Source organism: Poecilia formosa, unplaced genomic scaffold (genome assembly GCF_000485575.1).
Source record: "Poecilia formosa unplaced genomic scaffold, Poecilia_formosa-5.1.2 Scaffold69, whole genome shotgun sequence".
Classification (NCBI taxonomy): Eukaryota; Metazoa; Chordata; class Actinopteri; order Cyprinodontiformes; family Poeciliidae; genus Poecilia; species Poecilia formosa.
Window position 1 is genome coordinate 1,811,580 of NW_006800008.1, and position 26,983 is coordinate 1,838,562.

The following is a 26,983-nucleotide window of genomic DNA, read 5'->3' on the forward strand; positions in this document are numbered from 1 at the left end:
GTTTAATTAGTGGTTATTACTGGTTAACTACTGTTAAAAAAGAACAGCTCCAGGCACAAGGTGACTTTATTTAAAACTCGAGCTAATTGTGCATAGCTAATGCTGGACATCTTAGTTAGGATCATGCAGTGACAGTAGTAATTTGATTTTCAGTAAAGCCTGCTGTCTGCATGGACTCATTTCACACATCGCCTTAAAACATTTCTTGAGCCACATGTGTATCGCCTTCTCTGTTAGACTCAGTGGAGCCTGATTTTTCTGCTGTCAGGGTTTCTGGGTGTTTGTGATAATGACGCCTGTGTTTGTTTTTCAGTGGACATCCATCTGGAAAAGGAAGACTGAAAAAAAACTGCTCTGACTCAAGAACCTGTGAGTATGCTCTCAGATAACTCTTCACCAAATATCATTATAGTCCATTTGTTAAACAACCCCAAATGGCATTTATTTAAATTGTGTAGCATATAAAAAAGGATAGAAAAGGTCTAATTATTTTATTTGCACAATATGACATCTTACCCTCTGTTTCCCCATGACGCATGCACACAAAAATCAATCAAATCGGTGGATCCTACAGGGAGTCAGGATGCTTGATGGCCTCTGGTCTCATTTGGGATGCAGACATTGTCCTGTTGCTTCCTTTAATGAGATCTGGAGGCGTGCAATCTAATATTCACCAGTGAGGCTCCAACATGGCCCCTGAGCCTGTAGCCAAGAAAACTGTGTGTTAATTCAATGGAGTGAAGTCAGCTGTGATCAGAGCGACTGAAGTGGCCATTCACTCCAGAGGCTGAGAGGCACTGACTTTGTTTGAAACACGATGCACAAATACTCTGCGGCTTTGTTTTTGCCTCGCTTAGTAGGTTGGACTTTTGCATAAATATTTCAGTAAATATTATTCACAAAGAGCTGCTTTGGGCCTGAACAAGCGCAGGTGTGGGATCAAAGGTACGGTAAGTCTGGCTATGAATGACAAATACAAACATTTTCATGAGCGAGAGCTTCCCTTGAACTGACTCAAATACCAGTTTTTGTGAAAAATTGTGATATGGAAGCTTTTATTTTCATTGTTTTGTTGTTCTTTGAAAGTAATTGCAAAAGTATTCATGCGCTTGGTTTTCTTTTAAGCTTTTTCATTAAGTCACATCCATAAATGTGAAGGTTTTTATTGGATTTATGTATCCATATTCTGCAGTATCCTTCACTTCACATTAAAGCCTTGCTCATTATTAAAGCTGCTGCCATTACCAGAACTGATAAGTAATCAAACAGAAAACTGAACAATTTGTTCAATCAAAAACGGTACTGAAAATGTATTGTATATCCAGAGTGACAATCAGTCCACTTTTAGTGAGTTGGCATGCAGGATAAAGTCCTGCTGAGGCTGTCAGTGGGGGACTCAGCTGCTTTGGGCTTTCTCATATGTGTGAAGATAAGCTTATTGTGGCATTACTGAGATAAAGGGCTTTGTTAATGACGTTATCTCAATTCTTCTGTTATTCTCCAGTCTTTAAGTTTAAATATCCTCAAAAGCATCAAAATGACTACAAGTCGGAACAGTAATAATCTTATCAAGTCTTGGTTTCTACTCATTTATTGGGATGAACTGACAAGAGGGACATATTTTAGACTTTTGAAAGGTGCCAATATTACTAATTATTTCTGTGATATTTAGTAGCGAAACATCAATTTCTTTTATGCTGTTGATGATCCTTAAATCTGTCTCAGCTGTCAGCAGTGATTGATGGAGTTTGCACTTCCCACCTCCACTCAGCTGTGTTTTCTTCTGTTTACACCTCATACCTTATCTCGCTTCCAGAGATCTCTCAGCCTCCTTCCATTAGCAGACTTATTAATCATCCTTCATGGTATATAATTGAGTTAGAGCCCTTCTGCTGGTAGGTTATTCAGAGATAGTGTTATGAAAAATGTTTATTCTCTAATAAATTCCTTCTGGTTTTGAATTTTTGTCACACTTCAATTTTTCAGATCATCCAAAATGTATCAAAGAATAACTAGCATCCATTAAAAATCAGTCTTCACAGGGTGAATAATTTACTAAGCAGGAACAAAATCTATTAAAACTTGAGTGAAGAAGTTATCTATTTAAAAACCCGTTACACCGCTGCAACAACTGCCATCAAGCACATATGACAACGGGCAATATCTTTGGAGCGCTGGTCCCAGAGCATAACACTACCACCACCATGTATGATTGTTTAATGCTGCTTGTTTTGCACATAAACCACTCAAAGCTTTCAACATTTCTCTCAACATTTCACAAAGTATTTTCCAGCAGTCTTGATCATCATTCCCATGATGATCAAGACCCTGTATCTCTCTTTCTTTTTGTCGATTCATGGACTTTGACTTTAACAAAGGCAAGTGATGTCTTCAGTGCTCTAGACATTGTTCTCGGTTCTTTTGTAAACTCCTCAATGAGTCATTGATGTGCTCTTTGTATAATTTTAGAAATCTGCCAACTACAGGGAAGGTTTTCTAACACTGCATGTTTTCTCTCTTTGTGGGTAATGGCTCTCAAGGCCATGTTTAAGGCTTGAAGTCTTAAAAATGGCTTTGTAAAGCTTCTCAGATTTATAGATGTCACTGCGCTTCTGAATTTTTTTTAGATCGAGGCGCTGTGTGTTGCTTTTGAAACTCTTTTAGCCTACTTCATGTTGGCAGTCAGGTTCTGTTTAGGTGATTTCTTGATTCTCCATGTTGGGGAGTGATCAGGTCCAGGTTTTTCTGATGAAACCGAACCAAAAATGTGGGTGATATCTAAAGTATGAGTTGTTTTATTTCTCTTAGAATCAGGCCGGGTTGATTTAGACGGATAATTTCATTTGAAAGGCTCCTGTGGTTGCACTGATACATGTACTAAATTATTAAAATATAAATGTTCTTCGACTTGTTCTTTACTGACATGGAAGCATTTATAAACATGGTCTGTTTCCTTTTCTTAACACCTCTATTTTGTAATTTGATGATGTGTTGGTTAGGGATTTCCGGGATTTGTTGTGAAGTTCATATTACCTCATAAACCTGCTGATGCAGTTTTCATCAAACCCTCTTAAAATGCTGAAAACAAGGCTCCGACAAATAGCTGGCCCATTTTGCAAATGCACATTACTTTTCTAAGCCATTAAGATGTTCCATGGAAAGTTGTATAATTGGTTGTAGTGGTTTTGCGGCTCTGATTTGTGTTTTACGGCTGTTAATGCATCCAGTTTTACCACACTGCTGTTTACTGGCGAAAAAAGTTTTCTAATCTGACAGATGGGTTGCAAACACTGCTGTTAATATTTTAAATTCAGTCATTGGTCACGTAAAAGCACTTGTCACATTAAAAAAACAAACTTTCACTATATCCAAAATGATTCAGTTAAATATTTTTAGGAAAATGCAGCGTTAAAATGAGAAAATAAAGTTGTGGAACCATCCAGCGTTATCAGCTGGTTACCTGATAGTGGAAGTTACCAAGTGATTTCATTTGATGGGAAGTTTATTTGTAAAATTTATATATGCTTGAGGCTTTGACTTGATCAACAGAAATCTAGAGTTGAAAATATTTATCCCATATTGTGGTTGGACTGCGACCAACAACCAGAACAAAAAACATTCACTTCTGAAAAAGATTCACAGCTCTAAGAAGAACATATCAGCTATGATTTTTAGGTTTATGACAGAAGTAATGATATCCTTTTATGACATTTTTATATTTCTAAACAAACCTCGAAGTAGTTCCAAAATAGTGAAATACATAAAAGATTTAAAAGCATGAAAAATGCCAGACCTGAGGTTGCAAGATCTCCTCCAGCTCCTCAGCATATGAGTAACCAGGCGTCTGTAATTTCCCCCGATGACGACGGCAGAACCCAAACCCGGTCATGTGTGTTAATGCTTTCGGCTTTTTCTGCTTTGAGGTGCATGAGGTTGTGTCCAACCTTCAGCAAAATGCTTACAACCTTGGTAATGCGCTTTTCTGTAGAGATTGTACCTTTAAATGAATGAATGATGCACACCAGGTGGTCATGACACAAAAAAAATATGTAAACTGCAAACTTTGCCTTTATTTAATCAGGATAAGATAATTTTATTTTTCTGTTTACTTTTGTTTTGCATCACTTCAGATCACTGTATCAAGTGATGACAAGGGGAGTCATATTTACAATCGGAGGAAAACCACATTGCATCTTTTCCTTCCTTGAAGAAGTTTGACTCTCAGTAATGGTTAATTAGAAGGTTAATTAGAAAACTCTTTACTGCTGGAGTCGTGCTTAGGTTAAATATAAAGATAAATCTTAAAAAATCTGTTGTAAAAATAAGCATCATTTTAGCTTAACACAATTGGATGCAAAAATAATATTTTCAGTCCATATTTTTTTCTTTAATATTTTCTGCTCTGTTTTGGACCTCTGTCAGCCGCATTCTCTTTCAGTGGTTACCTTTTCATTGTTGGTGCAAAATTAAGCTCTGTATTCAGCAATGTTTCCATTTCAGGAGGAGCAGACAGAATTACTCTTTCCCCATTTCATTCTCACTGAGCTGCTATTTCATTTCCTGCCTTGTTCATTAAATCAAATTGGCGCCTGTCATTTGATAATAGTGCAGTGACATCAGGCAGAGACAATTTTGTGTTACTCTAACAATTTCATGTGGAAATGGAAAACACTGCTCCTTAATTGATACGTTTTAATTTTTGTGTACTTTTAAACACCAGCGTTTTTAATTAAAACCAAAAAATATTTTGTATTTTAGGCATCCATTTCTAAGCATTTAAGTACAAGAACCAGAATGTAACAGGATCAGTGTTCAAGCACTCAACATGACTCCGTTTGTTGCATATTATTATTAGTATATTTCTCCCACCTTGATACCCTAAACATCACCAAAAAGTTGCTCAAAAACATCCATTTGTCTATTTCAGCTTGCATTTGCAGGGAGGGTAGTTGTTTTCTGTCTTCATCTGTCATGGGACAAGAGATGGGATACACCCTGAACCGCTTACCTGTTGACACAGAACTAAAAACGATGCAGACTCATACCTATGATCAGTACAGAGGAACCTTTTGGCTTTAAACTAATGTTTCCTCTCAGTTTTTAGACTAGAAGGAAACCAGAGTTCCTGGGTAGCCATTTCTAAGAAGTGAAGTCTCCTGGAAGTTTGTAGTTTTTGTGTAAAATGTGACTAATTGTGTAAAAGTACTTTAAGTACCATATTTTCCAGACTACAGAGCGCACTTCACTATAAGCCGCACCCACTAAGTTTTAAAAAAAAACTGGAAACTGAGTTTGAAAACCTTTCTCCGTCGTTCCTGCTGCTAGCATGTGCTTGTTCTAAATGAAAATCAGCACTTTCTTCTTTGATTTCCAATTTTATCTTCCAATGATTCACTTCCTGCTGAAGAGCCCCCTGGTGGTTGAAGAAAACTCCTGCTTGCACCAGGGGGGAAAAGTAGCGGCTTTTAGTCCGAAAAATACGGTAATCAGTACGACAAATGCAGGGAAAGGTGCAGAAAAAAGTCTGAAGATGATTTGGGTACTGTTGGAAAATATGATTTGCATTACGACATGTTTTTTTTATTATACTATTTACAAATATACAGTACTAAAAATCCATACTATTAAATGCATAAAGAACCTACATGTGCAACTGAATGCCCTTTATGATCCATTCACGTCATAATGTGTGCTTAAAGCTGATGCATAGTGTTCAGTAGCCATCAGATAGCAGTTCTTTTCTCTGTGGGTGAAATTTCATGATCCTCACATAGTGAGAGCATAAAGTCCCTCCTGGATAAGCTTAAGAGAAGACGACACATGAGGGAGGAAGGTCTGCTATGTTCAAAATGGCCACAGGGACGCCATTTCCCACAGAGCTCCAATTCCCCTGGCTCTGCAGTGCCAGTCTGTCCTTTGTGAGCCAAAGTGACTGAGACACATTGCGGTCACCATGGGCTGGAGGAGATATGACAAACACAAAAGCCAGACCCTGTTTGCTTCTTCCCACGAGAGAAGAACGTGCAGCTCATTGATACGGCAGGAGCTTAGCTGTCGAAGACTCTACTGGTCTCCTTGAAGGGCTGTCAAGTTTGCCACTTAAGTTTTATATCTTTGGTCATGCAAGGCTTCATGCTTATGACTTGAAATCCATTTTAAACATCTGGTGTCGTTGGAGTGCAGCAAGTGTTACTCTGATTATTGGAAATACCACAACATTTGAAGTTAATACGGTTAAGCTATTGTAAATTTTTCAGGAAGAAGAGAACATTTTAGACTAGATTAAATTTCCCGCTTCACTTTATGCAGTTCTAATTGGATTTTGAGCCAGAAATAAACATATTTTGTGTTTTAAGCAGAAGACATTGTTCTGAATAAGTCATATCTTTCATTTTGGATCATCCTCCTCCATTTTCTAAACATGTTTCAGTGTCACAAAAATGAGTCTGCGTGTATTTTGTGGATTTGTTCTGGCTTAAACACATCCTTCCCAGTATTCACCTTCAGTTTTTTTTCTTCACTTTCTTTTCAAGTATAGACAGGAGCAGAGAAGTGTCAGCATGGCTACATGCTAAAAACTCCTAGTGTGCGTTAAATTGAAAGCTGGTTTTGTTGCGCCTTGAGTCTCTCTTCTACAAGTCGTGCTGAGCAATCTAGATCCAAATGGAGCACGCTGAGTCTAACATATGGGTGTTTGTTATTCATGAAACACATGCAGTAGGAGTTGGTGGACACATTAAAAAATTTAATTTTTTGGGAGACATTGACATAAAGAAATGTCTTTAGTTTGAGTAAAATAATACAATTATTTAGCTCATCAAGCCAAAAAAGGAGGAAAGCATTGGCCTGTTAGTGCCTGTTGGTATCAGGAACTAAGACACAAACTTATGTAAATGTAGATTTACTCTCCACATAAAGGACAATATTAGCCAAATAAGTTGTAAGCTATCTAAAAAGTCAGGACTTTTTAACAGGGTGCTCACTTTAGAAACGCTACAATTCAAAACACATTTGACAAGAAATATTTAAGAGGTTTTTGTAATAAAACTCCCCTTATGAATGACTAATAAGCCATTCAGAAACTAGTTAATAGCCCTGAAAACACTTCAAATCATCAACATTTAAAGGGTATCTGTGGAGTTAAGTGATATGTGCATCTTAATTTTTAGTAGAAGGTTTAAATATATTTCATACCAGCACTTTAGAAATATAAAGCAATAGCGAGAAATAGATTTAACCACAATGTCTTCTAGAAACAGTTCAATTATGATTTACTAACGTAAATCTGGAATCTGTTGTGTTTTACAAGCAACTGCAACTATTTGGTTCATAACAAAGTACTCTTGTACTCGCATAGTTTTAGAATTGCAAAAAACACTTTGGTCCTCTCTGTAAAGATTATAGAAGTAGATGAGTGAACATTTGAACAGAGTCTGAGATTCCTCTGTGGAGAGTTACATCTGGTTTACTGTGTTTTTCATCTGCACATGAAAAACACAGTAATGTGTCCAAAGAAATGTGGCATTTGTTTTTAATGCTAAACCTAAAGCTTAGAAAATATTGCTATCTTTCTGTTTTACAAAGAATGACGACCAAAATATAATTACTGCAGAGATTTGTCCTTCTCTTTTTTTCCGTCTTCAAGGAGCTTTGAATCGAACTCAACAGATTGATGGGCCTTTTCCAGGGCAGTTCAGTTGCTTCTCATCGTCGCTGCAGTCCATGCCCGTTTTTGTACTTCAGCTCTGTAATGAGGAGCACAGAGGCTAACCTAATTGGGGTAAACTGTGTATTTAGCAAACTTAATCTGGCAGAGTAATATTTAAACAAACCGTGGGGATGAACTCAGTCGTGCTGATGATGGTTGCTCAGCTAGATAGGTTGTGGTTGGAAATACTCGGAACGATTAGTGAGACGAAGGTGAAGTTGTCATTGACTGGCTGTCAGAATCTGACATGGATTTGCAATTTCAACTGTAATTTCATTCCACAGTCCTTAAAGGATATTCTCTTCTCTTCAGGTAGCACACGGTCCTTTACTGCTTCTTATTGTGCATTGATTTGCTAAAGATGCATAATTGCTTTATTGCTGTGGTCTTTTGCTAAATGGTCCTGCTGGCAGTTTTGGTCCTTGATTCTGATACAGTGATTTACACCTTGTGCCTATTAGTTTCTAAGGAATCAATTATTTGCTAATCAAGAAAAAAAAAATTGTAGAACCCAAAATAACACCGTTGTTTTGTAGGTATCGACATAACAAGAATTAAAAGTTGAATAAAGGTACAAATTAATACATTTTTACTGAGAAAATGTAACCATTTAAATAACAGGACTCGTACAAGCTTAAATTCTTAGGTTAAGATGTTAATTATCTAAAATAGTCTGAATTGCACAATGCTTGCTTTTGACTTGGTAATTGGTAGGAATGTTGATTCTGTATATTTAAATAATATTTAGTATAAAATCCAAAGTTACTACATAAAGTGAAATTATTCCTTGTGTAGCTAAACGAACATATTCATTATTACTCAGTTGGATCAGTGATATTCAGAGTTGTTTGGATTTTGACTCGTAATAAAATAACTGGCCAATGTCTGCTTGATCCTAGGACCAAAAGAGATGAGAGTTTGAATTTATTTTTGTAATAAAACGAGTTAGCTTAGAATTTAAAATGTTATTTTCAGAATCTGTTTGTTTTGTTTAGTACAATTAAACCCTCTGATTGCATTTTCTCATCAGTAGTTGCTCTATTCCTCTGACTTTATCCCATTTGTCTTTGTTCAAAGAATGCCAGTAAGTCGTCCAACGCTTTCCTCTCATAGCATTTCAGGTGAAGTGTTGTTTGCTCCACCCTCAGCTCAGCACATTTACAATTTACAATAGTTAGTGTGCAAACTGGTCATGTGCGCTGCGTCAAACTTGGTGTGTTTCTAAGCAACAAAACACCTCCTAAGATTGCTGTTATTTCTGAAAACTACGTCAGGACTTTCACACTTCCAAGAATATGTTCTCTGCTCTGAGGCTGCTTCATTAGACCAACAAGCTGTAAAATAATTCACTCTATACATTTTAGTGAGAAAAAAAGACAATAAATTCTTTAAATCCTACTTTGAGCTTAAAATAATTTTGTTATCATAAAATAAAAAGAATTTCCATAAATTCAGGGAAATAAACTGTTCAGTTACGGCAAAATGTCTCATTTTGAGAACAAACATGAAATATTGAAAACTAAATTGTAAAACAGAGGTTGCTGATTGCAACAATTATTTATCCTGCTAACATCTGAGCAATAGTGCATATAAATTGCAGAGTGTTTTTACCGTTAAAGCATGAAAACATCACAGCTGTAATTGCAGCAACAGTGGTCGGCATGAGAATTAATTTATTTCTACTCTTTTTGGCAGAAGTTTAGAAATCACAAGTGTTTTTATTATTATTTTTTGTTTCATTTTAAATGTTATCTTGCTGAGATTCACACATCTGTTACTGAAGCTTCTTTCAAAGCAACCAATCTCAGTTGCTGCTTTGAACAAGGAAAGTGATTAAAAGAACCGTTTCCCCTCTTAAAGGCAAGCAAGAAGAGCTGGAGTCAATGGACGATTAGGCCTGGAGCAGCTCTGATCATCAGGACCAAGCTGGAGAGGTGCATTAAGACCACTCTCTTTTGTCATTTTAATTTATTAGGCTTCATTTTGAGGCTGAAGATGAAAAGTCTGACTTATTTGCATTTGTGCATTGTCAGAGCAGAAGTAAGCATGTTTTCAGATATACAAATGAGCCTGTTTTGAAGTTGATAGGAAGTAACAAATAAAAAAGGGCATAGATGATATTCCATTGATAATTATCGACACCCTTCAAATTAATTAAAAGCTCTTCCTCAATTACAAATTTGGGAACCTCACATCTCAACAAATTGAAGAGCACAATCTAAGGACACTAGATAAAAACCAATAAATTAGATCCAGTTTCATGTTTATTTTGATTTGACTCTACTTCTGTTTTCTGAACCATTTCTGTGATTTTTTGGTCATATTTTGCATCATTGTCTTGCTGAAAGCCTTCAAGAATTAAACCAGCAAAATTATTGGTTGATCAAACATTTAATTTGGTCAGATCTCTCCTTGGAGAACAGCTGGATGTGCAAAAGGTAAAAAAAAGACATAGAACCGTTGGACATGGAGTAAAAATAATAAACACAACTGGAGCGTTTGATGAAAATCTTAATATCGGTCCCATCTAACCAAATGAATGATTGCTGCAGTTAAGGATACACTTGTTTTATTAATGCTTTCTCTAAACTTTTAAAAAGGGAACAAATAATTCTGGAGAATTTTATAATTGAATGTGAACTATCTTACATGTTTTTAAAATGACCTTTGAATTTCACCGTTGTTAAAAAAATGCTGTTAACTTGTGACCTTTTTCTTTCTAAAAAAAAAAAGTCTTATGGAAATGGATTGTCTGGGATCATTTTCTCTGTTGCAAGAAATGATATTTTATTATAGCTTTTATTGTGTCATATAAGCTTGCTGAGGTTGATTACATGAACCACAAGCCTGTGCAATGCGATACCTTTCGATTGCTGACGCATGGAAATGGGAGATGGGATATAAATGCTGGGCTTGTTTCAGTCTGTAAAGTTTTCTTGTTTCAGAGGCAGCTAGCATGGGTTCTCTGTTTTTCTTATTTGTCTTGAAAAGCACAAAAACTAAAAGTTTCTTTTAGGAATTAGATACATTTATGGGGGTGGTGCTTTCACCATGATGAATACCCAACACCCATTTGGCCAAGTTTAGTTTTTACTGGCTTATCTCAACATGAAAACAGACCATAACGTTTCTCCACATGCGCATACAAACCCACATTTACATTTCCCTGTGATAAGCCTGAGCAGCCTCACATGACTTACTGGCACAACCCTCTTGTAATCCCCTTCCAATCATGTTTAATGCAGGCTTTTTCTAGTAAGGTGACAACAAATCAACTCAAATTCTGATCTCTATTGATTTCCCCTATATCTGTTTTGTGATTTCTTCTCCGACTGTTAAAAGATCCTCAGACATGCATATAAATAACAATAGCATCAGCTAAGCTGGCGCTAAGAGTTTTGCCTCCAGTAGATGGATATAACATTGTGGCAGTGATGGAGCTGGGAATCAGTCATCCTTAGTCAAGATACAGGCCACTTTCAAATGGAAGTCTGCCAACCGAGCACACAGCTGCATCACTTTTTCTTTTACTCTGGAAATTACACAGAAGACCAAACACACATCAGCTCTTATCACAAAATCTGTTCTGTCCTATGAACTGTGCATATCGAGATGTTACAATGGAACAAAATAACATGAACTGATTGAACTGATGATGATGTAGTTTCATCCTTGCTTCACTGATATCCTAAAAGCATTAAACATACGCTGCTAATCCACTGTGTCACTCAGGGTTACACACACACACACACGCACACACACACACACACCCACTAATGGATTCATCATATGCTTGAGATCAGACCTAATACACCAGTGTTAGTAGTCCAGTTTTATAGTAATGTAACCAAAAAGACAAATTATTTTAATGTTTTTTTTTCTACAAAGTGTTTCTCATTTGGATTAATATTTTTAAGAACATTTTCACTGTCACCTTTACTCCCCATCAATAATAAAAATAAAAAACATTATTTTGTTGCATTAGCAAACTCAAAATGAAAAGCAATGCATGCAATTTTTTACCATTAAAAACCTTTCACACAGGTGCTGTGAGAGCAAAATGAAACGTGTTCAAATTTATTTTAATTGAACCAAACAGAATTCACTCTGAAATTAGCTTATAGTTTTTTCAATATAAATCTCAATTATATCAGTGACTTTATTTGTTAATTAGAAAATTAATCAATCAAACACAAATTAAGTTGTAGGCTGTTTGGAGTCTGCAGCACCAACACACTGTTAAGCACACAATAAGCCTTGAATCTCGGCTCAGGATGCAGTATTTATGTTTGTAGCTCTTATTGTGAAAGGTTTTAAAGGAAGTTAATTCTCAGTTAAACTACAGATTCAAATCTGACTTGGTGTTATATTAGCAGTTCTTCTGCATATAGACACACCTTGGTGCAATGCTGAATATTGTCAAATTTTATATTGCTAGGAAACTTTAAGACGTACATCTTAAAATTAACTTATTTTGCATTAACAGTAAGACAGTTTGGATGGAGAAGTCAGACGGCATCCATAAAACAACACTCATATGCATGTGTGCAGACGTAAAAGAAGCATTTTAAAGCTGAAAATACACCAGATTTAGATTAACTTAAAGCAGAAAGCAAAGTTCTATCGTAACAAGGTTTAAAGAGAGGAAATTAGATTGATAGTTTCCAAAACCAGGTATATAACATAATCTCCCCAAAACACTTCAAGAAGCTCTCGTTTAAATACAGAGTTTATATATTCCATTTGTTTTGTTTTGCTTTAGTCACTGCTAGTGATATTTGATTCTGCAGGCCTCGAGCTGAGTCACCCGTAAAGTACCTTGACAGAGGGAGTAAACAAGCCTGCCTCTGTTCATCAAGGTAATCTTGTTTACTTGGTGGACAGCATACTACCACAGGGATAAAGGCCGACGAGCCAGATACTGTGATCCCTGCTCCCATCTCTTTAAAGTAGATATAACAAGCTTATTATTATTTTCTGTCATTTTGAATGTTGCAGTTTATCGTCTCATTGAACATGGAGGTATTAAGGGTCCCATTTAATCAAGTATGATCTTAAAATTGTCTGATGCAATTTATTATTAAATAAATGATCATTTTGTTTATTAAGGGAGAAAAGCTGTCCAAACCAACCTGGCTGCAAATTAAATAATACGTTTTGACTACCTAATGTGTGAAAGGTAAGCTTATTTTCTCCTACCTTCACCTGTTACTGCTAAACCTGCAGAATCAAGAAATAAATTAAATGTAACACTTCTGACAAGTTGAGGTAGGGTATGTTACAAAATGTCGGACAGTAACACCACATATTCTGATTTAAAGAAATTCAAGAAATTTTTACACTGATAAGTTTTGAAAGTTTTGCTGTCAGTAGTGTTTTGGGACTATAAAACCCTCAAAAGCTTCTGTGCATTAACTGAGTGATTGTACTCAGAAGTAGCTGGCCTCATGACTGATCCAGGGAAACATAAAACAACCAAGCACAACATTTAAACATCAAACATTGATTCCAAGACATCTGTTAAAATCTTAAGAGTCTCTTACACTAAAACCTAAACATTTCTGAATGCATTAAAACCTGACATTACCTTCTAAATATTAAACTTGTGGATAAAGTTCTCCAGGAGCAACTAGTGTCTACATATTGATTTAGAAACTGTCAACATTTGATCCTACAACATTGTGCATGCCTGTATGGTGAACATGATTTAGTAGATTTCCTCTTGCTTGGTGATACTTAGAGAAAAATATATGTGTACTAATTACTTTAGCATTCTGTAGAAACTACCCCCTCACTGTTGTAATTTGTAAATGACTGCCTCCTCATGAGGGGAGATTACCATTCGCAGTCATCTCTGTGATTCATAATTACTCTCACAGTGAGCAGTCATGAAATGCAGGGGGTGAGATTTTCATTTGTGTCAAAACCACGGTACCATATCCACCAGCACCACAGCTGCTGAAGTGGTGCTGGTTTAAATCAGAACTTGATTTAAACCTTTTACTCTGTTGAACAATAGACAGACTGTTGCAGACTAAAAAGTAGGAAGGAATATGAAAATTATTGAGTTGTTGTCACAAAACAGAACTGACAAAAAACATGAAACAATCCTCAGTTCCAAGTTTCAGCTTTTTCCAAGTGCTGCATGCTTTTTAGTTTTCTTATTTGCTCCATTCTTGCATGGCAGTTTTTGTGCTTTATAGGATTTAAAGTTCACCATCAGTCAATATTTTCAACAACTGAGTGCAGTCAGGAGTAAAACCTTATTATGTACAACAGAACAATGCTTTGGGGTGACAGCAAAGGGTGAAACACAGAATATGGCAACTGTATGGAATTGGGTAGAAATGGAATGGTGCGAAGTGTTTCAAGATCATATAAGCGTCAGACATCTTATTTCACAATCCTGAAAAAATCCAGTCAGGTTTTTTTAAAAGCTGAGTGGCCAGTCAGCAGTATCTTACACCATTTTTGTACAATTTGTTGAGCAAAAACAGCAGAGGAATTGAAGTAATGATGCAGAGAAACATATTGCACATTTACAGTGAAATGGGAAGCTTAAAATATCTTCACTGTTGAACGAGTGGGAGGCAGATGGTGATCATTGTGGAGACCTGTGCACATAGAGATCTGCCTTATGTAGAGCTATAGCAGATATAGCGTTAGAAAGAAAGAGGCAGCAAGCTGAGGCCTTCATTTCTTTTTACTTGCAAATACGCAGCAGCAATAATCTTTGAATGCATCATTACTCTTCTGCCGTTTCAAAATTTCTACTATCCTGATCAGTCAGGCAGTGAGTAGAGGATGAGAGCAAAGAGCTCTGACTTATCTATTTATAGATTGCCTTAATTGGGCGCTTCATATCTAGGTCGCTAAGCACACCTGTGACTAAAGAATGTTTCATATGATGCAAAGAGACATGCAAGAGAGCACTGACACCTCATCATGTTCAACTAAAGAAAGAAAAAGCTCTCAAGTGAATTATAACCAACTATGAACTGGTTTTCTGTAAGTATCAGCTGTAAATAAATTAAGCCACCTGTATTTTCCCAAAAAAACTCAACAAAAGATCCAATCTATATTGGGGGAAACTTTGATGGCCAAATGTGAAGCTGCTTGTAGTACTTTGTAGCTGCTTTCTGGGACATTTTTATGCAAATGAAGCACAATGCATAGCATGCCATTTTGTGTCGTATTTTAACCTTGCAGCATTTCTTCATGCACACACACAGCCAGACAAAGATAACCTAAGTAAGTAGGCTATCTGGAGAAGTTTGAGTAGCTTTGGAGCAAAAAATGCTTTTCCTCAGAAAAGAAAGAGGTAGAGAACCTACCTCTTTATACCACCATTATAACAATAATGGTGTTTCGCTGTTTGACGCAGCATAAATGTTGTAAACAGACTGAAAAAACAGATAAGTGAGACAAAAGAGTGGTCACTTGCTGTTTTAATGAATAGCTAGAAATGCACAGGAACCCAGTGTTTTTGCCAAAGAATTGAAACGGGTTTTTATTTTGTAGAACAGTGTTGTTTCACTAAATTAACTGTATTTATGTTAATAGTTTTTAAAACTTAGCAAATATTGATTTACTTCTTTACAAAAATACGAAGATAAAAGATGAGACAAAAGACATAGTTCACATTTTTAACAAAACAAAGAAATAGTTTCATGATTTCATTTATTTTTATTTATTTTGATGAGACAAAATAAAAAAAAAATAGTTTTCATGAAAACAGAAAAAAGAAAAACAAGAAATTCACCTAAAGAGGGACATGGTCTAAAGCATTTTTGAACATCTACCTTATTGTTGTTCCTCTAGTTTTGTCTTTCTCCCTCCGTATCGCTAAGTAAGATACGAAGGCTTTAACTAACGTATAACCTTATGCACAAGTCGCAGTATCACCTTGGTGTCAATCAAACCCAGACACTAGATTATCAGAAAGAGCCATGATTCATCTGCATTTTTGTAAAGTCCAGCAGCATTGTGTTTTACACCAATGCTTCTGACATGATGATGTAAGGTTTGCTTGCAGCAGCTCTCAGTTCATTCCATGAAACTGTAGAGCGTTTCTTCTTGAGTTAATTTGAAGGCCACATAATGTTTGGACTCAGAAAAGTAAAGTGGTGAATTCTGTGCCCTTATTCTCCGTAACATCCACTGACCATGCTCTGACTTCATGTGGCCGACCACATCATGGCTGATTTGGTGTCGTTTCCATACCACCAACAGTTGACTGTGGGATATTTTATAGCGGAGATGTTTCAAGGTGGCATCCTATTCGAACTCCAGAGAGAAACCTGCTAGTTTGTTTTTTTTTTACTACTCTGTAACTGTGGAAATTCAATGGCTAATTGAAGATTTCTGGCAACATAGTGTGTACATAAAAAACACACCGTCATCCAGGTTGCATATGAAATTAGGTACATGTGTTGCATGCTTTTGTGGGACTTCATCACTGAAGCTCTGCTTTTTGCCTCATCTCCTTTCAAAAACGAGAGAAAAAACTCATTTTTTTCTTTGATTGGCAGGTTAATCTCTTCAAGGTCAATTCGCTTTCTTCCTCTGCCTGTCACTGTATAGATAACTGCGGTAATATCTCCTGTTGCGTGTCTCCTTCCCCCTCTTGACTGATTCTCAGTTTACACTCAGATCAAAAGATTGTGTCCTTGCCTTGTTGTCTGGTTCCTAAATGAGCGGCTGCATAATTTGTTGAGCATCATCCCTGTATGTTTATCAAGGGGTAAAGAGAAGTGTTCCTGGTGATCTCTGCAGAATCTCTTCATGTGAACTGTTTTTATGTTGGGCTTTGGACTAGATTTATTTTTGCATAAAATGAAAGATGCTTCCTGGGTTGTAAATGTTTCCAGAAATGTCTACTTTAAGTGTGAATGATGAAAATGGAAACTATTATCCTATTCAGACACCCGCATGGAAAATGATTGTTGGACAAAGAGAAAGAGAAAAATCTCCACACAAAAAGAGAGGAATGAGGGAAAATTGTTACTATGAATCACAGTATTTTGTGGTGAACGCTGATGAGCAGAAGTATTGGAGGAGAAAATGTGAAAACACAGCAGGAAACCAGTGCCGTGTTCTTTGAAGCTTCACAAAGGAACTTGCGCAGATGGCTGCCAAGACCCACAAAGGCAAATGCTTGGCTTCAAGCGGCTAATATCACCATGACTTGCACATTGAGTTCTGATCATGTTATTTGTTTAAACATGCGTATTTCGCAGCGCATTTTCGAACCACGATGCATCATTGATTTGTGCACATGATTGTGATGGCACTCGCTGTCACCACAGGCTGCAAACTCGAGATGTGATTTACAAGTGAGGACAGCTGGAAAGGCTGTGAAAGTCTGTGCAGATTTAGCAGCCTGGACGAACCCTACGAACAACGAATACCTGCCACCGACACAAAAAATAGCCTGAGTTTGCTGTGAAGCAAAGCTATTCTAGAGCTGATAACAAAAAGGAGCGTACATATTAGCGTTTCTTGCTCCTTTTGATGTAAAATGACGGTATCTCGTTAATATGTAGTCGTTTAGGTCTGTTTAATGGTGCTGAGATGGTGAAAAAAGTATAACAGATATTTTGTTTTCTCTTAAAAACTTGATATTTTGCAGGGTAAATAATCTGCCTTAAAATCTTATTTGTAATTTTAAATATTAGTAGTTAATAGAAACCTAAATATTTGTTGCTTAAGATGTAAAACATTTGAAAAGAACAGTCACAAAACTCAAACAAACATTTTGAACACAAATATATAAATGGAAATGCAAAATTCTGCTTTGACTTTTGAAGGTGCTCCTCTGCTTGAACTTATAGAAACACAATTTTTAGACGCAGTGTCTGGAAAATGTATGCAGATCTATAGACAGATTGTTTGTTCATACAATATGTGCCTGGAAAACTGATCCAAGTTTCCTCTGAGGGGAATGGGATCATCTTTTGACTGCAGAATAGATCCGCCTGTGATTGTATGAAGCATTATATCTAAAGAGGAACACTATATGTAGCTCTACTAGGTTTATTTAAAATTATACAGCCTTTGGAGAGAATGTAAAGCAAATGAGTGATATGCTCTAAAAAATACCTTTAGATTCATAAAATACACAATTTCCCCTTGTAATTTACCTTGTTTTATACTAAACTTAGTATGTAAAGATTTTAACATCTCATTATGTACTCCAACCTCAGCTTGAGATGTAGTGCTTTTAAAGTAAATCCATTGACTCCACCCTCCTGTAGTCAAATCTGTCTTCAGCCACCAGTTCTGGTTCAGGAAGGGTTCAGTGCCTATTTACTGGGGTATTGTGAGTGATTCTGGCCTTGTTAAATCCCATTTTGTTTTGTGCAGCGTGGAGGTTGGCCTCCTCCAGGCATGTGAAGGTGGAGGCTGAGGCCGGCACACTAACTGCGTGAGCCAGAGAGCAGTCCAATTTTTCATCCTTATTGCCCGTGACATATCCAAAGTGGCAGAGTGCCGTCCACGGAGATACAAAAGATGGGCGAAAGGGAGGAAAACGTGGAAGTGTGCAGCTCAGATGGATTGAGGGGAGTTGATTTCCATTTCCTCTCTACACCTCTAAGCGGGGCTCCAATTTCCTTGGCTGAGAACAATGCAGCTCACCTGTGTCTATTAGGGGAGATGAAGTTAGTGCTGCTATTCCATAACATACACCTCCTCTGGGCTTGTTGTGTAGGTGTACAGAGCGTTGAGCTCCATTAATTCATGTCATCTATGTCAAAACCATTTGTTATTTTAATTATATGTGATTCAGTTGTTGTTGGACGGCAATTTGCAATTATAAAATCTCTATCCGACATGTTTTGTTATCTTAATTCCAACCTTTCAGACTGTCACATGCAGCCAGAACAGTTATAGTCGCCAAGGGCAGCATCAAGGTCACCTGTGGGGGATGTGCTTTCCTTGAATAGCTGGGACATCACACAGCTGGGAAATTTTCCTCGCAGAGAGATTTCCCCTCTCGTAGCTGAGATTAAGATCTCTTGTTGTAATTATTGCTTTGTGAAGCGGCCCAATTCTGCCAACATGATGGTATCACACGATCAGGTGCGGCGGAGGGTTTCTGCCACCAGCTGTTCATGTCCTGTGCATGTTTTAGTGGGCAGCAGCGAGCGGCACGGTTATGTGATATCCGCTCGATGATCGACTAGTTCCTGGAAAACTGCCAGCGCCTTCACTTTTTCCTTTGCCCCTCTGTAGCATATGGGAGTGAAGAAGAAAAAGTAGAAAATCAACACGAAGCAAAAGAAAAACAAAAGTAATCCCCTTGGTTATTGGGGATTTTTTAGCTCCAGCTGCACAATAAGGGCTGAAACATATGGCTGTCAGCCTCCCCAAACACCGGTGCTTGACAGACAGTCAATTCTGCTTAATGAGCAATTGTTATGTACCGCATAGCAAAGTGTGGAAATAAGCAGACTGTGACATTAGCACACAAACATGCTGGAAGGTATAACCTGCATGTTTCAGCCTAAAAAGGCATTTCTAGTATTTCAGACTGCAATCAGTAATGTGTTCAAGGTAATTGACCAAATCATGTATTCACATCTAATCATCCTTGTTAGGTTAATGAACTTTAATGAATATTATACTGATACATTTCCTTTTACATATAAAGGATGGATTTGCTAACGTTTTCTGGCTGCAGACCCTGTACACTTTCTTGACTTAAAGTATTTGTTTTAGAAATATGCGGTCACTGCCTGTTCTCTAACTGCCAATAACCTAAATTAGTGTTTTCTAAGAATTAAAATAAGAAATACTCTTTTCCATCCATTGCTTAATATCAAAAATTCAATTTGGAAAACAAAGAACTGGTGTTGGGTCATCAGTAGACATAAAAATGTAGGGCCTAAACAGTGAGCCATGGAGAACTCCTTAGTTTAAAATGTAACATTATACGGCAAGACGTGCTTTTCTTTGCATCAACTAGCTGTAATATTGAGTAGCTTAAATGACAAATGCACTTTTTTTCCCAGTAATTAATCAAATTAATAAAACTTTTCAGGCAATGCAAAGGAAAATGTCTTCAGAAGTCTCATCTATTTGTTTTTTTTATCAATCGTTTTGATAAATTCAAGACAAAATGCAGTTATGCACAAAAACCTACGCTTACAATGGACACATTAAAAAAATACACAACTGTCTATATTTCAATTCTTTAGCCACTTTTTTGAATATTATAGTAACCTGAAGAGGGTCAGGGGAAAGTTTTGTATGAATTGGCAGCAGAAACTGGAAATAGAAGTGGAATATAACATTTAATCTCTTGTACCAGTGGACAGGCGACCTTGTTTCTGTTCTAGGAAACTTATTAATGAATTTGTATTTATCTCAGATGAAATTATGATTGGTTTCATAAATCAGATCTGGTGTCTCCTATTCACACTGTTTCATAATAAAATCACTCTTTCACTGTTTGTAGCTTAAACCAAGGCAGGTGTGGCATTTTAAAAAAAATCTTAGTATTATAATGTGATTTGCTGCAAGAAAAACAGAATTGCATCTGCAGTCGTGATCCACAGAGGGATTATACTTTGTTTTTACCAGAAGCCTTTCCCTGAGCGAATAAATTCATTCGCTTTGATTTAGTGGCTTTTCTTGGCAGGGTGACTGGATAATTGGTTATGGTCAACTCTCATAAGGTTTACTAAAACAATGGCAGGTGTTTTGATGAGAACAAGCAGAGATTCATCATAAAGGTTCAAGCAGCAAACTGTGACATTGTGTGAATGGGTCTGATAAAAATGGAAATCTTGTAGTGTGTTTGGGAAAAGCAGATTATTACCTTTCAGACATTCTGCTATTTCCTTTGGGGGAGTCGACGTCTTGTTTTTGCTTCGTGTCTGTATGTTGTTTCCACATGTTTGAGGCAACATTGAAATGTCAGGGTGATGCACACATGCTTGTGCAGCTTATACAGGATAGCGGGTTTGGGATTTTATCTCGTTGTTGCAGCTTATGGATCCACCAAAGCCATAGAGAAATAAATTATGTGTGTTAAAATAGCGGCTAGAGTTCGTATTGTGTTTAGTGAGCACATGATTGCATTTCTGCATGGGATTTGTTATTGGCTATGTTCTATATATGTCAGTTTAGGCAGAAACATGAGAGCTGCTCAGCGGTGGATCGTGACTTTCAATCCTGTGTGGGAAATGCTGCTATTCCCACGCAACCCCCTCCTCTCCTGTTGCTCTTTAACTTTACCTCATTTCTCTCTTAACCTGCTCTCTCAACTATAGCGCATATTAGATTAAAGGTCTTTGGTTGGTTGTAAAGAGAAAATTTAAAAAAGCATTAAAAGTCTTATTGTTTGAGTGGATGCTGAATGAGATGGAGGTCATTGGGTTAGAAGATCATAGAAAGTTAGTAATCAAGCATTATTTTAACACGTTTTTTCTATCATGCTTGTATGAATGCATACGACTTTACTCAGTGGCTCTTTGTATATCAAGTTATACTAAGGTATAAAATGTTTTATTTACTGCTGGTCAGCTGGCTGAAAGAAGACTGCAAAGAATGACACAATCCTGAATGTCCCTTTTGAAGAGCTTTGCTTGAATAACAGCTTAGCAGAAGGCTATTAGAGGGTTTTATATTTATTTTAAGAAAAACTGTGATACTTTATTAGCAATTGTTTGATAAAATGTAGGTTAATGAATGAGATAGTCCACCTTCTAAAGTTGGGGTGAGGACCAAGCATGTAAGTTTGTTCTCTAGTTCTTTTTTATACGTAAAAAAAATCTTAAATGCCAAAAAAGTGAAATAGAAGCATGTGTGTTTTTAGAAATAGAGTAAAAGTGGAAAAAACAAAGTAGGACTAGATAAAAATAAAAGCAACATTGATTCTGATTTTGTTGCCACCTTTTATGTTTCTCAGTCATGGGTCTCTTATATTCTTGTTTTTTGAATCAGAAACTAGAAAGTTTGAGAACCACTGATGCAGTTCAGAGTGAATATGAACCACACTAGCTGAAAATGTAACAGATGTTGATCCAACCGAGTCTGTCAGATTATCAAGTGTGAAAACACCCTTAGTTGAGGGATCAGACATTAGTTTTTACTATTAGGTTTGCTCACAACTACGTCCATCTTTAAGAGGAAATATCGTGTCTCTTTTCCACATGCAAAGACAAAGGTTTGTTTCAAAGTTTACTCAGAATGTTTAAACTGTAATACAACACATAAAATGATACCCCACCAAACGGATATGATGAATGTGGTTTGGAAAGTTATAAAAATGTTGGTCAGTCAAGAGAGAAACAGAACTTTTTTCTTGTTTTCTGATGATGGTGCAAAACAAATTTAGCATATTCTGGCATTTCCATCTATCTGACCTTGGATGTTCTTTACGGCTGGGCAGTAAAGGGGTTGCTAAGGTAATTCAATTAACAAACCCTCAATGGGCAATGGTAATTACTACTCACTAAATCCACACTAATCTCCCCTCTGAGTCTCCTTTCACACACTCAGCCCCAGGCACTCTAACATGCAACGCTGACTCCTCAACTCTGTCCCAAACAGGATCCATCCAGAAGACGCACAGTTGCTATCTGCACACAAATCTCCAAATCCATCAGGTGTGTGTGCTTTTGTTTCCACCCTGCCTTGTATATTTGTTGTCCAAATCCCGACAGTCATCAGTTCTGGTAAATTCCCCTCACTCTGCTCTCTCTGTGTGTGAATCAATGGGGATCTAAGGTCTTCTCTCTGTAAGGAGGTCATAATTATCACTGCAGACATGACTCGGATGTGACCTGTGAGCAGCAACTCCTGGTGACTGGAGTTAGAAAAGGAGGAGATTAAGTCTCTCTGAGCATGTTAATTGGACCTTCCACCAAAAACACCTGGATTTATTAAAGTATATCTGAAAGTACTGAAGTACATCATTCATTTAAATTTTGTTTTTGAAGTTCCCACACTGTTTTATGACACCAGGATGGTTTTAAAAGATTCCAAAAACTAGGTATTGAATTTATTCAGATTAAAGGTGAAGTTGCTGATTTTTGTGCTCAGTTGAGGCCAAATTGTCACATAATCACTTTACAAAGTTGTGTTTTAATCAACCATTAATATGACTAAAATGCAGTAGATAATAAAAAAAAAATCAGATTAATTATGTTTTTCAAGAAGTGTAAAATGTGCAGTTGAACAATGATGCTTAAGCAAAGCAATAGACTCAAAAACAAAGATAAAACAACCTTCTACGTGACAAATAAACATCAAATATTAGACAGGATTTTGCAGTTAAATTGATCCCTCTCCTCTGCTAAATTTATTTCTTCCTTTTGTATCGGTCTTAGGATGCACCCATCCTCTCATATAATCTCAAACATGAAAATGAGTTCACTTACTGCACTCCAATCGACTTTCCAGTCATCATATTTATATCCAAAACAGTTAATTTGATATGTTAAGTGAAAGATTTGCTTAATGGATGTGGAGTGGAGAAATCTACTGTAACTGTATAATGCTGGCATGTCAATATGAACCAGAATCTCTGAGAATTGTTTTGGACATCTTTTTGAATCTCTTACAACTTAAGGTTGAAACAAAAGGGTGTACTGTGAGTGTATGTGCTCCTCTTGGTATCATAAAAGATAATTTTGATTATATATTTGCTCATTTCACCAATAAAATCTTTGAATGTCATAAAACCAGAGAAAAACCTTTAAATATAGAAGAACAGTGGTTGCTGGAGGTTCTTAGACAAATCTACAGTGTTTGCAGGCGAAATCTTCTGACAAAGGTTAATAGTATAAACATGACGAGTCTCTAAAATCTCAGCTGCTAAAAAAGATAAAATGGGTGGAAAACAACCCTCCCCTGGGCTTCCTATTCACCACTGCAGGATGAATTTTGAACTTTAGCCAAACATCTGTGAGACGTCCGTGTCATTGGAAAGTATCGCTCACCCCAGCAGGTGTACTGCGTGCATCGTTGCAGGCTGTTTGTTTGTGTGTGTGTGTGTGGGTGGGGAGTTTGTGTACAGTATGAACCACATGCATGCGAGTGAGAGAAGCCGGCTAGTGGTGAAAAGCTGCACCTGCATGCATTGAGAAGAGTTCTCTGAATAGCTCCATATTTGAACAGCCACTTGTCTACAGATAAAGCTGTAAGTGATTCGTGGCAGCTTCCTGCCTGCGGTTGAGAAGGGTGGAGGGGAGAATCAGAAAAAGACGATGAAATGAGAGCATTAGCTGTAATCACGGCTTCTTTTCTCCATTTGAATGTGCATTTCTCTGTTTCCAAGAGAATTAGTTCTGGAAACTCTGGGTGGGTCAAAGCAGTGTTTCTGTGCCATGAATCAAGTGAGAGTAGTGTTGCTTCTTATGACTAAGGGTGCCACAATCACATCTACAATGGCAGTTTTTAAGAGTCTGTCTTGGCATTTGAGCAGATTGCATCCACCCTTCATTTTGTATCATTAGACATCATTTAATGCATCACAGGTAATCTTGTCAAGACATGCTGATCTCTGATTTGGCTGTTCTTTTTGGCTTCCTCTTACGATAGGTACACCATGTGATTTAAGGTGGATTTGTCACCTAAACTAATCGAGTCAGAATAGAAAAGTGGAGAAGCAGCCGTACAAGTAATACTTGCTATTGATCAAGTCTGGAAATGGATATTTGACAAATGTTTAATTAAACATTTGTCACTTTTAATGTGAGAAGTTTACCAGTGTGAGAAGAAAACTTAATTTTACACATAATCAGGCACTTTAAACTGTACTTGCTTTCTTTTGAAATATTAAGGAAAATTTGAAATATAATACATTATATTTCATTTTTCAGCCATTTAGCATTTACACTTTTGAAAAGTAGTAATCAGTTAACAACTCAGTTTGTGAAACTGCTTTGAAAAGATTACTGCTGACTCTTGAATGTTTTCTATTATAGGTTGAATAAGACCAGTAATTTGCTGTGTCCAAAGGTGACCTCTGCAATGCTCCTGACATTTGGGAAATTGTCCTTTCGTTCACCTACCTCCTTTTATTCTGCTGCTGTTTTTTTCCTTCTAAATGCCATTTCAACCCGCTCAGTCCCGTCCTACTCTGTTAATCTATCCATTTTCATCTTCCTTTCTTCTTCAGAAGAAGTCGACCATTGACGGGTTTCCAACCTTTGTTGGGTTCACATTTCCTGTCCATTTCTTTTGAAGCCAAGTGTCTCCCATCACACTTAACACTCTTGGAAAGTTTTCAGTTTTCATAACAAAAAGAGACGTGGCCCCTGATGCTGTACTTTTGAGGGGTAGAAAATCTTTTCACAAAGGCCACATTGCACTGGTTTAGTTAGTTGTACCAAAATAAAACTACGAAACATAAAGCCATACTTGAAGGGATTAAAATAAATTCAGCATTGAAAACATTTCCTGTTTCTAAGAAATCATTGTGAAGCCTCCTCTACTTTTGAATACTTTATGTAGCAATGCTTCAAGAAGGTTGTAAAAAAAAAAGACTATTCCTGTATTTAAACTGAAAATGTTGCTTATTTTGTTGATAGTTTTTTAACCTTGCATCACTCCTATTTTAACATCATAGCATTGAAATTAAAATTCCTTTTACATTCATTTTAAAGCTCAATTCTGTGTTACTGAATTGCTAAAGCACCATACTTGAACTCAAGCCCTCAGATTCCTAAACCAAAAGTTACTCTTAGTCAGGAGTTACAGTAGCAAAGTGCTGGGATATGAGTTGAACAGACTCAGATATTTTCTTTACATGGTTGCACTCCTTCCTGCTCTCATTAGGGTCTAGCTATAAGACTACTGAGCCACAAATTTGCAGTGGGCGCATCACTCGACTGAGTAATGGAGCTGCCCCAAACATCTACAGAGCACAGCACCTATACCGTTCACAGCAGCAGGGAGGCGAGGCTTATTTAAAGAAGAGCAAGCTGTGTGGAGTCCAGGCAGATGCTGGCTGGCAATCATTAACAGAGACGCGCTGTTTGCTTTGCCTCTGTTCCGACTCTGTTGGCCTTTGTCTCTCTGTGTGTGTTTCCATAGTCAAAATGAGCATGTGGCTCAGTATGCAATAACAACCTGGACACTTAATTTATATTTTATATCATATCAGCCTTAATGCATCTAAAATTAGCAATGATTGATAACAGGATCGTCTGGTACAGTGCTGGTTAAGATATTTCATTGGTAATTTATCAATTAACGGTAAAAAATCTGAGCAGACAAAATTCATACATGAAGCTCCATTATTAATATCTACCACTCCCAATACTTGGCATTGCTTTAACACTTGACCACAGTCCAGTGAAGTCAAAAAGTGGTACACAAAAATAAGACTGTATGAAATTTCTCCAGATTAATTTGTAGAAGAAATAAGTCAGAATCTTTGGATTGATAAATGCAATGATAGAGATAATTAGTCAAAAACATTTTATCACCAACATAATCCATACTACCACATTAACTTATTATTTTCTTTTATTGTTGACAGGTTTCATTTTCAGATCAGTGGGCTGCAGCTCATCCAAAATGCTGCTATTAAACCTAAAGAAACTGAACCATATTACTGGTCACTAAACTGGCTCCCAGTTTGTAAAACGACCAATTCTAAATTCATGCTATAGATCTGGGCGCAAATACTTTACAGAGTTTCTCATTAGGTTTCCATCTTGACCTCTTAGGTCATCAGAGAGCCACTCAGTCAGGACCTGAACTTAGAAAGGTGAACCAGCATTTATTTTTTTTTATGTTCCTATGCTCTGAAACAAACTCTCTGAAAGTCTGAGATGTGCAGAAAAACTTGGTTCCTTTTCATCAAGACTGAAAGAAATACCTACTTCAGTTTCCCTGTGAATATCAAATGTCATCCCTAAGTTTACCGTTTTTATTTTTATCATATTTACCTGTCTAGTTTGGAAAATCATATAAGAATTATGCTTGAACCCTGCTGGTGTCATTGACCTAGCTATGTCAGCTGAAGTGAAAGAACGACGGTTTGTCAGGTTTTCACTGCTGGTCCTCCTTCGACATTTGCCGTCCCCTCTTTGGGAGATCCGAGTGCCACATCCGGTCAGGCTGAGTGTCTGGAGGATGCTAGGCAGCTCCTCGAGGCAGAGCATTAGCATACACTTACTCTGGGAATGCCCTTGACTAGCTGTCTGTAGAATGGGACGTGAGCAGCATCAGACACACCAGCGACTCCCTGGGAGAGACAGAAATAAATAGAACGAGGTACAGAGGGGGCAGAAATCAAGAAGAATAAGCGGGAGC

At 37.1% G+C, this 26,983-nt stretch overlaps 1 protein-coding gene across 1 annotated transcript in view; it reads left to right on the forward strand.

Moving 5' to 3' along the window:
• The first annotated feature begins 313 nt into the window (after window positions 1–313).
• Window positions 314–26,983, forward strand: part of syt1a (synaptotagmin Ia) — a 102,748-nt gene continuing 76,078 nt past the window's right edge. Inside the window, exon 1 of the mRNA XM_007555296.2 lies at window positions 314–369. The gene's annotated coding sequence lies outside the window, so the exon portion shown is untranslated. The remainder of the gene's footprint in view (window positions 370–26,983) is intronic.